Here is a 15,470-nt window from a genome sequence, read left to right on the forward strand (position 1 = left end):
TAACTATCCTAAAATATTGGAAATTAATTTGTAGATTATCTGCCAAATAAACATAATAATAAGCCAGGAAATATTTACGTTAAAATAAATTAAAAGAAACTAACAATTGGTTGCCAGAGTGATAAAATACTTCCTGGCTTCTGGGTTGAGATCGTGGTCTGTAAATAAAACAGTTTAAAATTTTGACGTTTCAACATGTTTTTTAAAAGTAATTTCATTGGTTGGCTTACAACTGTTGTTAAGTTCGTAATCACCCTTAATGATTACCACCAAAATACATGTCAAAATAAAGGCACGTGGATATTTCATAAACGTAGTCCCAACCGAAAGGCCGAGAAGGAGGAGGAAATATGATTATTAATGTTGACTCGCAAGTATTCTTAGATCCCCGTGAGCTCGCCTTCAGCGTATCGGGGCCAAAGTGAACGTGTTGTTGGGCTGTAGCGATCCAGTGCGGAGGAAAAAACTCCCTCCCAAGCTGTGCAGTTTCTTCATCCCTTTCCACGTGCCTTACCGTTGCCAATCACAATCACGTCTGCTTGTCGCGTGGTCTCGGAGGCTGGGCTGGACCGCCGGCTGTACCCCCCCCCCCCCTGACCCCGTGACCATTCATCTTCCCCGATATCCCTTCATTTCATGCTGCACCTCCGAAGGAAAAAAAAATCTAAAACAACATAAATAAGTCAATTCCCGGCTCTGATTCCTTTCCCTCGCGCTGATTCACAATTCGGAAGTGTTCTTTTTGCCGGGCGGGCCTCGACTTGGAGATAGACATCGACGTGCGGCAAGACACTCACTGGGAATGAAAGAAAATAAAGAAGAAAAGGGAGTAGAGTTACTACCCCCTCCCCCCTTTTCGTATATAGGCGACAGTGTTTTCGTGCGGCTGTCGGTCGTGTTAGCCGGGTCAGCGAGGAGGAGGAAAAAACCCGAAATGGAAATACAATGAAGGAAAGTGATCCGGACCTTCTCCTAGGGGCTTTACTGCCCCGGTGTGGGGGGGGGGGAGGGCTGCTGGCCCATTCGACCCACGGGCCGCGGTATAAATGCCGGTCTGTGAACCGCATCAGGCACCAGTCTACAGCTGACCGCCCTCCGAGGTCTGGCAACTAGCTCACAGGTGAGTCCGCGGCTGCATGTCTGTATTCGTACACAGTTGCCAAGGGATACAAGCAACATATTGTAACTGAACAAAACATGGCTATTTTTGCATATATTAAGTACCTACGTTTTTAGAGATAATAATGAGTATTTACTACGAAAATTGGCGCATAATTTTATATTTTAATTTATGTTTCATTCCAGCATAATTTTTTAAACCAAGGAATATATAATTTAATATTCAATAATTTGACCTTATTCGTTTTATCATGCTTATCATGTGAGCAGTCAATACTCCAAAGCTATTCAGGGAACGGTTTACAAATAAATTTAACTTACTGGAGGTACTGGGACAACTCAAAGCATAAATGCCCGGGTGAAATCCGAACCCAGAATTATGGCGAACATTATTTGGTAGTTTTCATGTACATGTACAAACATCTGTAATTTTTCATGAATACTTCTGTATCATTTACAAATATAATATATTGAGGTTGCCGTCGGTTACCAGTGTGAGAAGGGGGGTGGGGTGGTCCGTTGCCTCGAAAGCTATAACAAAAAAAGGGGGGGGGGTACATACATGGGAAGGGGTTTAAGCGACTGAAGCGTCTCTCACAAATCACCCATTATCATAACTGATAACAATGTACACTGGGTAGAATAACGTTTTATTTCCTATGGGTAAGTTGGAAAGGCATTGGTTTCTGAACACGAATCTCGTTTTCTTTTTAACATGCTTTTGGATCGCAATGATAATATTTTAACAGTAGATAACTATGTAATGATTTTATTATGTGTTCATGTTACGTCCTGCAATATCAAAGAACACGTAGTAAGACAGGAAGATCACCAACACAGAATACATTTTCAAAATGCACACTATTAAATCATTTTTGAATAAATCAAAGTAATTTTGGTTTTACAACGAAGACATTTATTAGTGACAGTAAAGTTATGCTGTCACTTCGTGGATATGACAAACCTATTTTGTTTTCACCAAATTTTAATTAATTTTTTTTGTAGATTTGTGGTGGACATACACATTTTGTTTTCAGCGTGCGTTCGCTTTACCGCTGAAGATTATCTAAAGCTATTTGTTTTTGTAGCATGCCCGGAGAGATTTCAATTTATGTTAGGTTGCTGCTATAGCACTAAGAGTGTAAACATTGGCTTGTATGTACGCGTAAAAGTGTTGATTTTTTTTTTGTCTACAGGCTAAACCTTCTACAACCGCAAACCGAAACAAAATGAAGGTCCAGTGTGCAGTTTTCCTGTTTTGCTTCGGTAAGTTAAACAAGGGTGTTGGGCAAGTTCAACTCATAAACTAAAGAAATAATTATTTTGTTGTTCAGTAGCTGTCGATTTGTGTGAATCAACAACTCAAACAACAGGGTTTTATAATGATGTTATAATACCCACACACGAGTTTTCCTGCTGTCTTTAAAGTTGAAAATAACACTTGGTACTGGAATGAACTAGGACTTGAGACAACACAATGCTATAATGCAACAGGTGCAAACTTTCATGAACCGTTTAAATTAGAATATTCACTGCTAACTTTAGTATAAAATGGAACAAATAGAGGGTGAAAATCTTACAGAGAAACTTATGGGTAGTTTTCCGAACTGTAGAACAATTAACCCTCAATTTTTTAAATAATATATACTTATAAAAACACATGACAAATATTCCACTTCTTAACCGAACTAAATGTTAACAGTTATATTTTTCCCTTTTAAACATTTTTTATTGCGTACTTCTAGAGAATAATTAGTAAAAAATAACTAAAAAATGGCGAACTTATTATTTTAATTTTGATTCCAATCCAATCATAGCATTATCCATTGCAAATATTTACTCAGGTATCTTCCTTCACTTCTGATCTTCTTTAGACCAAAAGTTTTTGGTAAAACGTTTCAATCGATATTTCGCACTTCATTTCGGACTTAATCTACTCCAAACGCGGTCCGTATGGCCTCATATACAATATATCGGATGTCCAGCTATGATTTTGAATCAAAATAAAAAGGTTACGTATGAAAACCTGTGCCTTGTTATTCCACTACAAAAAATATATAATACGGGTTCGAATCATCCTGATTTCGGTTTTCCCGTGGCTTCCTGAAATAAGTTCTGGAAAATGCTGAAATTATTCCATACTATAGGCCATGAAAAATTACTCCTCCAATGATCCTTGATTTATGCCGTGTGTTTCAGTCCCCAGTAACTTCGCCGACAGCAGTCTTAAATACTTAGCATAAAGAAGGACAAGACAAGAGTGCGCATTAGTATCTGATCTTCTATCTCCTTAAAATATACTTAATGCAATTACTATGATACAACATTGTTAATATATCTGAGGTAACGAAATTGAGAATCAAGAAGCGTTTCATTGGTGTTGCTACGAATGCATACGTGTACGCTAGAGGTAAAATATACATGTCAATTTTTTATTAAATAGTGTTGTGCAATAAAACATCAAACTATTATCTTCAAAAAAGTATTTTCCTCTAGTAACTAATACCAAGACTATTGTTCTAAATTTTCATAAAACAGTTCCCATTACTAGCGAATAAATCTGAAAATAAAGTTGAAATAATTCGAAAATTTGTTCTCATGGAAAATTAATATCTTGTGACATGGATTTATTTCTCCTTCGTAGTATAGAACATCTACATAGCTCATTGCAAGAATATATTTTATCTTAGAGATAGAATTTCATCACAAAAAGGGTTCAATTAATGTTTCAAAGGGAAGAAGACTAGGAAAAGTTTCTACAATACTTTACATAAACCACCATGAATAGGTTTCATAATATGTTTCATAAAAAATTTCTTACCCCAATACTGAGCTATCTACGCCTAATATGAGGGACGCTAGACCAGACTAACAGACTGAAGTAAGTTTCCTGTTATTAGTTATTTTTTGGACAGTCGTGTTTAAGTTGGGCTCCTCGCGTACTTGACATAACATACGTTACTGAAATGGTTTGATGGCTCGCTAATCATTGTTCTGCTCTGCTTCCCGAGGTTTCGCCGCCGGCTCCGCCCAGGAGGAGGGGCAGCGCGCACAAGGGTCAGACGTCAGGGTGAGTTCTGATGCCTCCAGACATATCATGAAACTACACATATTCAACTATTTATTTTATGTGCCAATACATAAAAGCATAATTTCACCAGCATTACACCAGTATAACCAAAAATTCTGTTTCTTCAAGGACTTAAATTGATGTTCATAAGGAGCAATTGAAAACAAATTTTAAGCTATATGTCACAGTTATTTATCGATATATTGCCACGCTAACACTATAGCTACGTGTTATGTGCCAAAGAACACACAAATATTCATTAAATTCATTAAATTCATCGCTCTTGGTATACTCCTGTTATTAAGAATATGATGATTTCAAACATAATAAAAACATGACTAAAAATTGAAGGGCTCCGGAACATAATTAAGCAATTTACCATTTCAAGTTTCTTGGGGTGTGGGATTCAGCCGCGTCGGGAGCAAAGTTTCACAGGCGTTTCGATTGGCATCGCAGTAGCCATCGTCAGTAGGTGCTACCCTGAAGATGGCGACTGCAATGTCAGCCGAAACATCGGTGAAACCTTAGCCCTCGACGCATAAACCCGACAAGTCGAGACACTCCAGAAAATGGCCACAAAGTCTGAGATGTTTATTTACATTACCAATTATTAATCTGAACGTTTTGGAAAAGAAATGTGTAGTTAACTCAGAGCCGAGAAATTCTTTACTTACACCACTAGGTTCCGAAGTCACTTAATTCAACGTGAATTTGTTTATAATGTTATAATTAAATACTGGTTTTGATAAGTAGTACAATTAGTAGTGAGAATCTTCACGAAGCCAGCTAACAAATAAGAGTTGCATATGTTCACTTTCCTGACGCAATTGTAGGGCGCCACTGTGGTTATGTGGTCAGATCACTAACCTCCCACGTGCGATCCGGGTTCGATTCCCGGCTGCGTCGAAATTGCATTTTCCGCGATTAGGAAAACGTATTGGACGTTGCCATGAGCCGGTAGGTTTTCTCGGAGTACTCCCAGTTACCCCCGTCAGTTAATTACGTCGCTGGTCCATCATTCACATTGCTTCACCGCTCATCGACTCTACTGACTTCGGTACTGACGAGGTGATAAGACATGGTCTCGCTCACTGACTTGCGTAGTGCATTTTCTGGGCATTACTATTAATGGAGAATTTTTTCCTGTCATTATTCATTTATCTCCTTTGCATTTTATTTTTCGTCTCAAATTTTCGTGACACGTCTTCACTAATTATTATTATCTGATAGCGGAAAAGATACACTAAACTATTAACAGTTGCATATGTTACAATTTGAAATTAACGTTTCGTAAAAAAAATACATGTCAAGAAACTTTGTGATCCAACAATAAATGTAAGAGGTGTGGGAACAGATTAACAGACCGAGCGTAAGAGAACCGCCTAGTCAGGGGCGTATCTGTGTCAGTGAGGCGGGTGGTAAGTGCGACGCTAGCTGGTGCTTCTAACGTGGTGTTGCCTCTAAGCACAAGTTTATGAACTAGTGCACAGTCTTTATGTCGTGCATAGGGTAACTATGATATTTGATCGGTAAAAGCATACTATTATATGGTGGGAAAATGAATATAAAGTTCTAATAAAGCTCCTTGAGTGCTTTCAAGAATATTTTCCTGGTGTTTCATACGTAAATATTGTTCCAAAAATACGCATTTTAGCCATCTTCAATCTTCTAAAAATGCAGTTTAAAAACTAAATCCGCAAAGAGAACCGATAATCTGGTCAGCGCATTCTTAAATGCAGTTGGTAAATAGACATCTTCAAAACGCATGGTTTTTTTTCCTGAATCTCTGCACGCTGGATGTGTTCAGGTAGGCGGGGGCCTTAAGGGTGTGTGTTCAGGTAGGCGGGGGCCTTAAGGGTGTGTGTTCACGTAGACGGGGGCCTTAAGGGTGTGTCGACCAGTAACGGGACATACTCCCTTAAGGCCCCTGCCTACCCGGGCACACACACGGCGCGCAGAGCTTCAGGAAAAACAACGTGATTTCTAACACATCTCAAGATATCCGAGTGGGGGTCTGCTTACGAAAAGCATTTAAGAGTTCGCTGAGTGCCGAAAAGTACTTTTGATTTAGGATTTAGTTTTTAAACTGTATCTTTAGAAGAGTTAAAATGGCTAAAACGCATATTTTCAGAGTAATATTTAGGTGTAAAAAAACCAGAACAGATTCTTGAAATCCCTTAAGGGACTTGCATTACATCTTTTACTTCATTTCTCGGCCATATAAATTTACTGTCACCGCTCATATGCACTGGGAGAAGACCGCGCGCCAGTCCAGAGGAGACACCGCGCTAGAAGCACCAGCATCCCGCCTCACTGACACACACACACACCTGACCTCGGTCCCGGCACGGTCCGCAGGTGAGGCGGCACTACGCCGACGACCTCCACGCCTTCGGCGCCGACGACGGCGGCGACTACGGCTCGTACGGCTACGGGGGCGGCCACGGGGGCGGCCTGCTGTCCATCGCCCAAGTGGCGGCGGACCAGGCGCACCACGCCGTGGCCAGCCAGCTGGAGTCGGGCGCGCAGGCCGCCTTCCAGGCCAAGAGCAGCCTGGCGCAGCACGCGGCGGCGGCGGCGGGCACGGCGGCTGCTGCGCTGGCGGGCAAGCAGGTGGGTGCCGCGCTGTGTGGTGTACTGGCATGCACGTGCTCACAGGAGCGACGAAACCTGATCCAAGAGAAGGGGTAATGTGAAGAGCTGTAGGACTGAACAAGTGTCGCGTTACAATTATTTCTCTTGTACTGTCTAGACCTTGTTCACTACATTTATCTGCTAGATCTTCGAAATGTGATCACGCACTTTTTTTCGTAACAGCATTGAATATATATAATGTATAGAAGTCGCGAGCCCAGGTTAAATTTTCTGTCCGGTTTCTCAGAAGAATTGTTGTAGTTCCAAGCTCCGCCGCTGCGATCGCTTTCATCGCTGGGTATCGGCCGTATACGCCCCTGGCGGTATTTGGCAGAACTAGGTTAACCAGCCCAGTCGTGACATCATCCTTCACCCCCCCCCCCCCCCCGCGAAAATCCCAGACCAACGATTCAAATTACCCGGCAGGTCTTATCAGCATCGTTAGGCGACCTTGAAGAGGAGCTTCCCTTACCGTCGTTTGAGAATGATGAAATCCCAAAAGAAGCTAGCCACGTAAATCACTGAATGATGGGATTCTGTACCCGAGTGAAGTGAAAATTAGCTATTAAAACTTTGTATTGGGCCAATCGTCAGTGTTACGTTCAAAATATGGTTTTATTTTAAAAGTAAACTACTTATTTAAACTATATTTCGCGTTTGTACAAATTTACTTTTAGATATTGGCAAGGAAAATCAACATACCTTAAACAACCTTCTCTTATTCAACGTTATCTATTAAGTAGTAAAAGGGGTAGATATTATTTTTAAAAATAAAAATAAAAATGTAATCCACTAAATCAGTATTGGCAAGATATATATATAAATTCAATATTAAAATACGCACATTAAAATTTTTTGTAATTAACTTTTTTCGGTAATAAAAATTCAGGATGATTTTGGTTTAATTGGTTTACGTATATTGCTATATTTTCTAAATCACATAGAAAAGGGAAAACAGTGCATCAGTGAAAATTCAAAAATTTAGTTTAAGTAATACTAGCCATACCAAAAGATCAATATGCGAGATAAGAAATTTGGTAACTGCTCTACATTTCAAATAAAAATGCATTGGTTTCATGAATACTGAAATGTATGCGTAATAAGGCATATTATGTTATTATACTAAGCATGACTCTAACTAAAAAAATTACAGTAATTTAAAACGATGGCAGTCTTAACATACAATAAGTGCGCGAGCCTTAGTTTATTTTTTAATTGGCTTCTTCGTCAGATGGAAAAGAGTTAAGTTTTCATCAAGGAAAAATATATTCTCAAAGTCACTAAACCGGGAGATAGAAAATAAGGTAGGTACTTAATTTTAAATAAAAGTTAAAATAGACTTACGCTAAACCAATTAAAAATAAGTCGTAAAAATATTTTTATTTATTAAATATGTTCTATACTTGACAGTTCTTTGTGTATAATTCTTCAAAAATCTTTTAAATTTAATGCATATTTTCTTAAAATGGTAGAATATCAGCAATACCCGGAAATTACGTGAGCAAAGCCACGGGTTATTAGATACACTTTTATTATAAAATAAAAACAATTATGCATTTGTAAATCACGAATGTGATATTTTGTTTATTGCTTCACAACATTCATTTGCCAGTCTCAAATTTCATCGTACCACTTGTCAGAAATGTCACCAAAAATGAGAGATAGTTTTTTTTGACGAATTTCAATGACGAGGAAACCTTTCGCAAGACTTTTTTCTTCGCAGTAGTCACTGGGACACCATTAATTTAAATCCACTAAGATAATAAAATTGTATGTATAATGATTTGTTTTTGTATATTTATATAACTTCCCAACCAATTTTTAATGATTTTCATGTGAATAAAAACATGTAAAGCAATTTAATTAACTGTGTCATAATACTTCTGATTAGATGGAAATACAAACTTTTCATCAGTAATATACGATGATAAAAATATTTATTATTGCAAAATAATATTCACTGTTCAAATGCAAATTTAAATAGATTATTCATACATGTTTCCTGCTAATTAATGGTTTAAAATAATTTTTTAGTATAAAATCATTTTTCTCTTGTGTTAAAATGGGTTGCTAAAATGAGGAATTATAAATTATGTCACTTACTAAGTCCGTGCACAGATTTACACAAAACAGCAATGTAAATAATCTTTTTTGGTAGTTTCTAATTTTGTGCCCTGGATAACATGAATTTGGTTTAATTCATACCAAAGTGAATTTTTTGAACAACTTAAATTGATGTCATAAATAAATATTTATTTTATATTAAAAATCCACAAACAGTTTTTAAAATATAATATTTATCACGCCAGATGGAATAATAAACAAAAAATAGCTCTTATATGTTGTCTGTGTTTAAAGAATTAATTGTATTATATTTCATGGAAATAATATTTACCTTTCGGTTATTAAAAGAAAATATATTTGTATTCAAAATACTTGCGCATCGTTTTTACGAGCATAAAGGCCGGGATACATTCGCAATAGCACGCAAACAGCACACAGATAGCACACACGCACAGAGATAGCACAGAGCTTGATGCTACATTCACGCACAACACAACACAAAATAATACCGGAAGCATTCAAAAAAGTTTTTTAAATGTAAAACTCCCGTTCACAATTTTGGTCACTGAAGTTGGCATACGTGACGTTTGTTTAGATTCGTGTGTTGTTATTGTGGTACGGTTTTCGTTAAACCCAGAAATATTTTAAATATTTCAAAGTTTACGTACAAAACACAATGAGCATTCAATAATATATATCACTGTTTATTTCAAATCCGGCTTCTTTAACACATTCAGACACAGAGTTCCAAGCATTTAATTTAGCTTCTTCATTTTTGTATCCTGCGGATCCCCTGTCATACAAAATATTTTTACTTTCTATTACAGCTATCAAAAAGCTATCAAATGTGCCTTCCATTTTTATGTTATCGCGTGTTTGAAAACAATAACAAACTACTCAAGTCAAGAGCACCAATACTTTCGTGACAATTGTTCTTTTATAAGCCCACTCGAGTAGTACTTAAACTGTTTGCTGATTGGCTACCACCATGGTCGCGCACAGAAAATAACCTAAAAGTTAAAAGTTAATGAACTTTCTGTGCGCCGATCCTGTGCTATTTTTCTGTGCGCGTGCTATTTGCCAATGTGGCAGCTCATATCTAATAGTGTATGTTGAACTTCTGTGCGTCTGTGCTGTTTGCTTGCTATTGCGAATGTAGCACGGGCTTAACTTGTGTATCTAACCTCAAAGCAAGGAATATAAAGAGTGGGAACTCAATGCTATAACAAACACTCTTATTTTCTTTGGAGATCCGGGAAATGTGCGTTATTTATAAGCAACTTAACATAGTAAATCGTTAACTTTTCAGATCTATGTTGGCAAAATTGATTTTTTTTGTGGTCATTCGCTACTGGGAATATTCACCATATAACGTTTAAGATTATTTATTTTGAATTACGAAACAACCAAAACATTATGTAAAAATGCTTCATCTTATGTTAAAAAAATTATAAACTGCATAGCAACAAAGTATGACATCATACCATTAGTTTCAGTTACTAATAACAACACGTGCACGCGTTTGAACAGTCATCGCAGCCATAGTTGTTTCATAGCTACCAAAATCATTCAACGTTGTCAAGAATTATTCCAAATTATGTTTTGCCATTTTACTCAATGCGCCACTCCGTTAACACAACATTTTATAAATTCTGAACTACGAATGTCAGTGGGAATGTACACTATACTGTACATTCCATTCTGATACGCTTTAAGAAATTTCTGTAGTTTTCTTATTATTAAAACTTAATTTTTGATGTTGGCATCTTTTAACCGCACTTTTTTTTTTTTTCGGTGGCCGTACTCCTCCAATTCAGTTGCGCCCGCCCGTATCTAAGCGCTCGGATTTCAACAAAAGGCACCGCCTATCGATAGAGTGAAACAGAGAATTACGCGCACGACCTTGAAAAAAGCGACGCTACAGCGCTCTGGCGTGGAAGCTGGTAACTACGAGTACCCTCTTGTGGAAAGAAGAGCTGTCTAGCGGCGGAGCTAACAACTACCTCAGTTTTGGATCCGAAAATTGGAATAATAAATCCTATCCCCTCGCGACTTCTATAAGTTATATATATTCAATGGTAACAGCTAGACGTGTGTAATCTCAGCCGATCAGACTGCGATAGCCGTGACGAGTCACGAGTTACGACTGATCCAGTTGTCGCTCAGAACTGGAGGAACTGGAGGAACGGAATGGGCGCTGGGTGTGCCGGCAGGTGGTCGTGGCGCAGCTGCAGCAGCAGGTGAGCGAGCTGCGCGCGCAGCTGCAGGCGGAGGCGCAGCAGCTGCAGCAGGCGCAGCGGGCGGCCGCCTCGGCGCAGCAGGCCTCGCACAAGGCGGAGCAGCAGGTGCGCGCACTGTCCGCCTCGCTGAGCGCGGCGCAGGAGACGGCTCAGCAGGCGGCGCGCGCGGCGCGGGACTCGGCCGGGGAGCTGGCGGCGCAGAGCTCCATGCTGGCGCAGGCGGAGCTGCGCCTGGCGCAGGCCTCGGAGCAGCTGTCTGCGGCGCAGGCCGGCCTGCGGGCCACGGGGCAGGCGGCGCACCGGGCCTCCGGCGCCGCAGACACGGCGCGCCAGCACGCCGCCGCCTCGCTGCCCCACCACCACCACCTCTACTGAGCCCTGCCGGAGCTGCGCTCACACTAGTGCTTAGGCTTGCTTTCCTGACTGCAGGGCTGCATGTGCAGCCTGCTCTCAGCAGGAAATAATGATCGAACCGTAACGACACTTAGAATTTCCAAGGCAATGAAAGGGAAAAAATTATGACTTTAAAACTAAAGCATCAAATTTGTAATTTTTTTTTTTTGCATTTTGACTTCATGCCTGTATTATAAAATGCTTTACTTGCTCTGGCTGTATTATCTCCGGAAAAAAATTGTATTTGATATTTAATTAACTATGATCCTGAGTGTTGTGTCGGTTCCTCATGTTTAAAACGCTTGTATGCTGTATACTGAAATACTCCCAGCATTGTTTAGATATTAGTGTACTTTCAATTTTGTATTGTTTTATGTACCACGAGCTATTTTATAATAAAAAAAAATTATGCCTATAGTGTGTAGTTTTGTCCTTGAAACAGATATCCCAGCAGAAATTATAACTATCGAATCTTTTCGTATGTGATAATTTCATTCAGTGTTCGGGACTCAGGAAACCTGGCTAGTGAACAACAAGTCCCAGGTTCTAACCTCGTAAAATCCTGGAACTGGTGTTTTGTTGAAACTTTCCTTTCAAAATGAAAAGTCGACTATAAATGACCGATAGAAAGGGTTTGTATAAAATCATACCAATATCCAATTTCCGCGTTTTTTTCTGTCATTCAAATTATGATTCAACTGTTAGGTCTACAGGCATCTTTTGTGCTATATTTAAAGATAAATAGATTTGCTACAACTTCAATTCTGACTATTTTTGTCGTAGAATCAGTATGTTCCCCAATATATGGCTCAAAATGTAACTCAAAACTTAAAATTTCGCAATTTAGAAAAAAAAAAGACAAATTATGGCAAGAGTGCGTTTCTCGGTACCACATATACTGTTGAAATTATAAGCGCGAAAGATAAAAAAAAGGTACGAAAATATTGCTTTTTTTTTGTGAATATCTCAAAACGCACTAGGAAATTTTGTTGGATAACTCCATATTCGAATTCAGCAACCCAAAAAACATAAGGAATGACAATTAAACCAACAAGTGGATTTTTTGCAACGTGATATTACCATTTTCCTGTATTATAGTAAATTAATTCGAACTAATGAAACACTTTCATCTCTTGTATTGCTGGGTTTCGGGAACAGTGGATTCTGTACACAGCTTCTGTGACAAAACTCAGTACTCAAGCTTCTAGGCATGTTAATAAAGCAAAACGCATAGGTTTTATTTAATTATAATAGGTTGGAATGTGATGATTGATGTTATTTTGGACACTATTGAGAATGATAACGAAACTATTTACAAGCACATGTTAATATTGTAGTCGTTCATAAAAACTGACTTTGGCCAAATTTCAGAACAAGATCAGTGACGACAACATGTTACTCTCCACAGCAAGTGTCTGATCTTTAAATGAGTTTGATATGAATTGGCGCGCATAAAGTAAATATTAGCTTCAACATGTTATAGCCTATTTATGTATTTAAAAAGTTCAAATTCTCACGTGACTTACTTGAATACTAGTCACTATGTCTATGGAACATGTCATGTTGACAATTTAATTAATAATACATAATAACCGAAATAAGATAATTTAAAAGTAAAAAATAAATAATATGGTGTATTATTATAGCTATCCAAAACATACGGATTTGCGGAGAGTAAATCAAATCCTCAAAGTCTGTACTAAACCGAAACCTAAAATGTTCGCTATAAATAACTGATATTAAAATTGCAATTATTCTGATCGCGATAATAGTGACTAGGAGGATAGTTATATTAAATGACACATCTTCACGTTGTAAGTGAATTACCGCTGGTTAAGAAAGTCGACCATGACCACAATGTAAGTCAAGACAATGCTCACCAATGAAACCAAAGTACCATTGTTCATACTGAAATACCCATACACTGTAAAGTTCATGCTGTGTATTTCAGTCTGAGTGAGAAACCTGTGCACTTGTTTGGAAGCGTCTCCTTCTAGCCTGGCGAGTATGTCGATCTTGGCGAGTTGACTCTTCAAGGCCTCCGTCTTGTCGCAGATGGAGTTGCAGAAGTAGAGGATGAACACCAACCTCATGAGCATGACGAGCGACAGGTATATGCCGAAGAAGCTCACGTTGGAGTGCGCATTGAGGTTCTCAGCGGACCTGAGGTTCATGGCCACCGAGAAGCGCACTATCATCGCAGCCAGATAAAGCGCGAAAGTAACGAGAATCTGCAGCTGGAACTTGGAGTTGATGAGGCGCGCGATGTCGGACAGCCTGTCGTAGATGGCGATGAGCCGGTGCAGCTGATGGGCCGCCTGCGTCTCCTGGAAGGTATCGAGGATGGTGACGACTTCGCCCAGCAGGTACACCAGACGCTGCTTCAAGAGGAAGAGAAGAGTTGTGAACTCCAGCAGCAGCGCCCAGTTGAGGGTGTGGTACATGCAGTTGACGAAGAAGGCGTTCAGTCGAGTGACAAAGTGCTCGTCGGGCGGTCTCTCGACCACGAACATGAAGACAGTGAAGGACGTGAGAGTGACGGAGAGCAAGCAGACTATCTGTTTGCGCAGCAGGACGAAGGTGCTCCGGTACAGCGACGCCCTCTGGTGGATGAAGTCGTCGTCCAGGGCCTGCAGCTGCTGGAGGACGGAGTCCGTGCGCCTCCAGCGGTAGGCGAGCGCCAGGAGGATGAAGGCGAGGTCCGTGGCGAGCGACAGGCACCGGTGCGCGGCGAAGGTGAGCGCTTGCTCGTCGAACACCTGCGAGCTGAACAGCTGCGGCGAGAACTGCAGCTTGAGCAGGGACGACGCCGCCAGCAGCACGAGCAGGGTGTAGCTGTAGGCGCACCACAGCCACGACAGCTCGTAGCCGGCGCCGCGGCGCGTCACGGGGGCCACGCCCACCAACTTGCCAAGGTAGCAGAGCGGGGTCAGCGCCGAGCGGACGGTGTGGATGTCCTTCATGGCGCCTGCTCCCTTGTGCCGGCCCCGGGCCCAGGTGGACCCCGCCGCACGGCAGGGTCGATACAACCAATCCCCGTAATGTCAGGATAAACAACTCGCCCCGACACACTTCACCTGCTATTCACTCCATCATCCGTCACTCGGCCTTAAACAACTTCAACGATTCCAAAACTATGTGTACATACAACATATGTTTGTCTGCCATGTTGAAATGTGTAAGTATTCGATAACAAAAAAAATTATATATTTTTTAATTTATGTGTACGGGTTAGTTATCAGAAAAAAAATATGAAATCGGTTGATGGCACTTTCTATTTTCTGTAAAAAAAAAAACACATTATTTTTTTCTGATGTCTTACAGCATGGAAATTAAAAAAAAAGGTAATTTTGTTAAAATGAAAATTCAAATTTTTCAAGTTATTTTTTTAATCATCATTAAAAGCCATAACTTGATAAATGTTTTTTTCACTATGACTTATCAAATGTATATGTTTCTGCTCTAGAATTAACAATTCATCCAAAAATTGAATTTCAACCAATGATAATATTATAACCTAGATTTTCTCAAAATTATGAGACTGGCATTTAGATCGTTATTTATTTCAAGTCTTTTATTATGGCTAACAGAGAATAAAATACCTATTAAATTTTAGTTTTTGCCACTTCTTATGACAACTCATCGTTGTTAATCACTGACATAGAAAATTCGAACCTAGAATGTAAACAGTTTAAAGTTAACCAGTCCGGATATCCTAAAACCGTTATATTTTATCTATTATTAATCTGGTAATTAATGTTTTCAGTGATTTAAAGTTCTTCTATATTTCCATTTAAGCTGTAATTTCTCAAATCTTACCGTATTTTAGTAATTTAAAAGTGTGGTTCCCATGGTAACATCGGCAATATATTTGTCACTTTAATAAAAAAAGGCTTCATATTTCCTCCCAAAATTTACATTAAATATTTTTAATGTTGCAGTACTAAAGA

This window comes from Bacillus rossius, chromosome 6 (genome assembly GCF_032445375.1).
Source record: "Bacillus rossius redtenbacheri isolate Brsri chromosome 6, Brsri_v3, whole genome shotgun sequence".
Lineage (NCBI taxonomy): Eukaryota > Metazoa > Arthropoda > Insecta > Phasmatodea > Bacillidae > Bacillus > Bacillus rossius.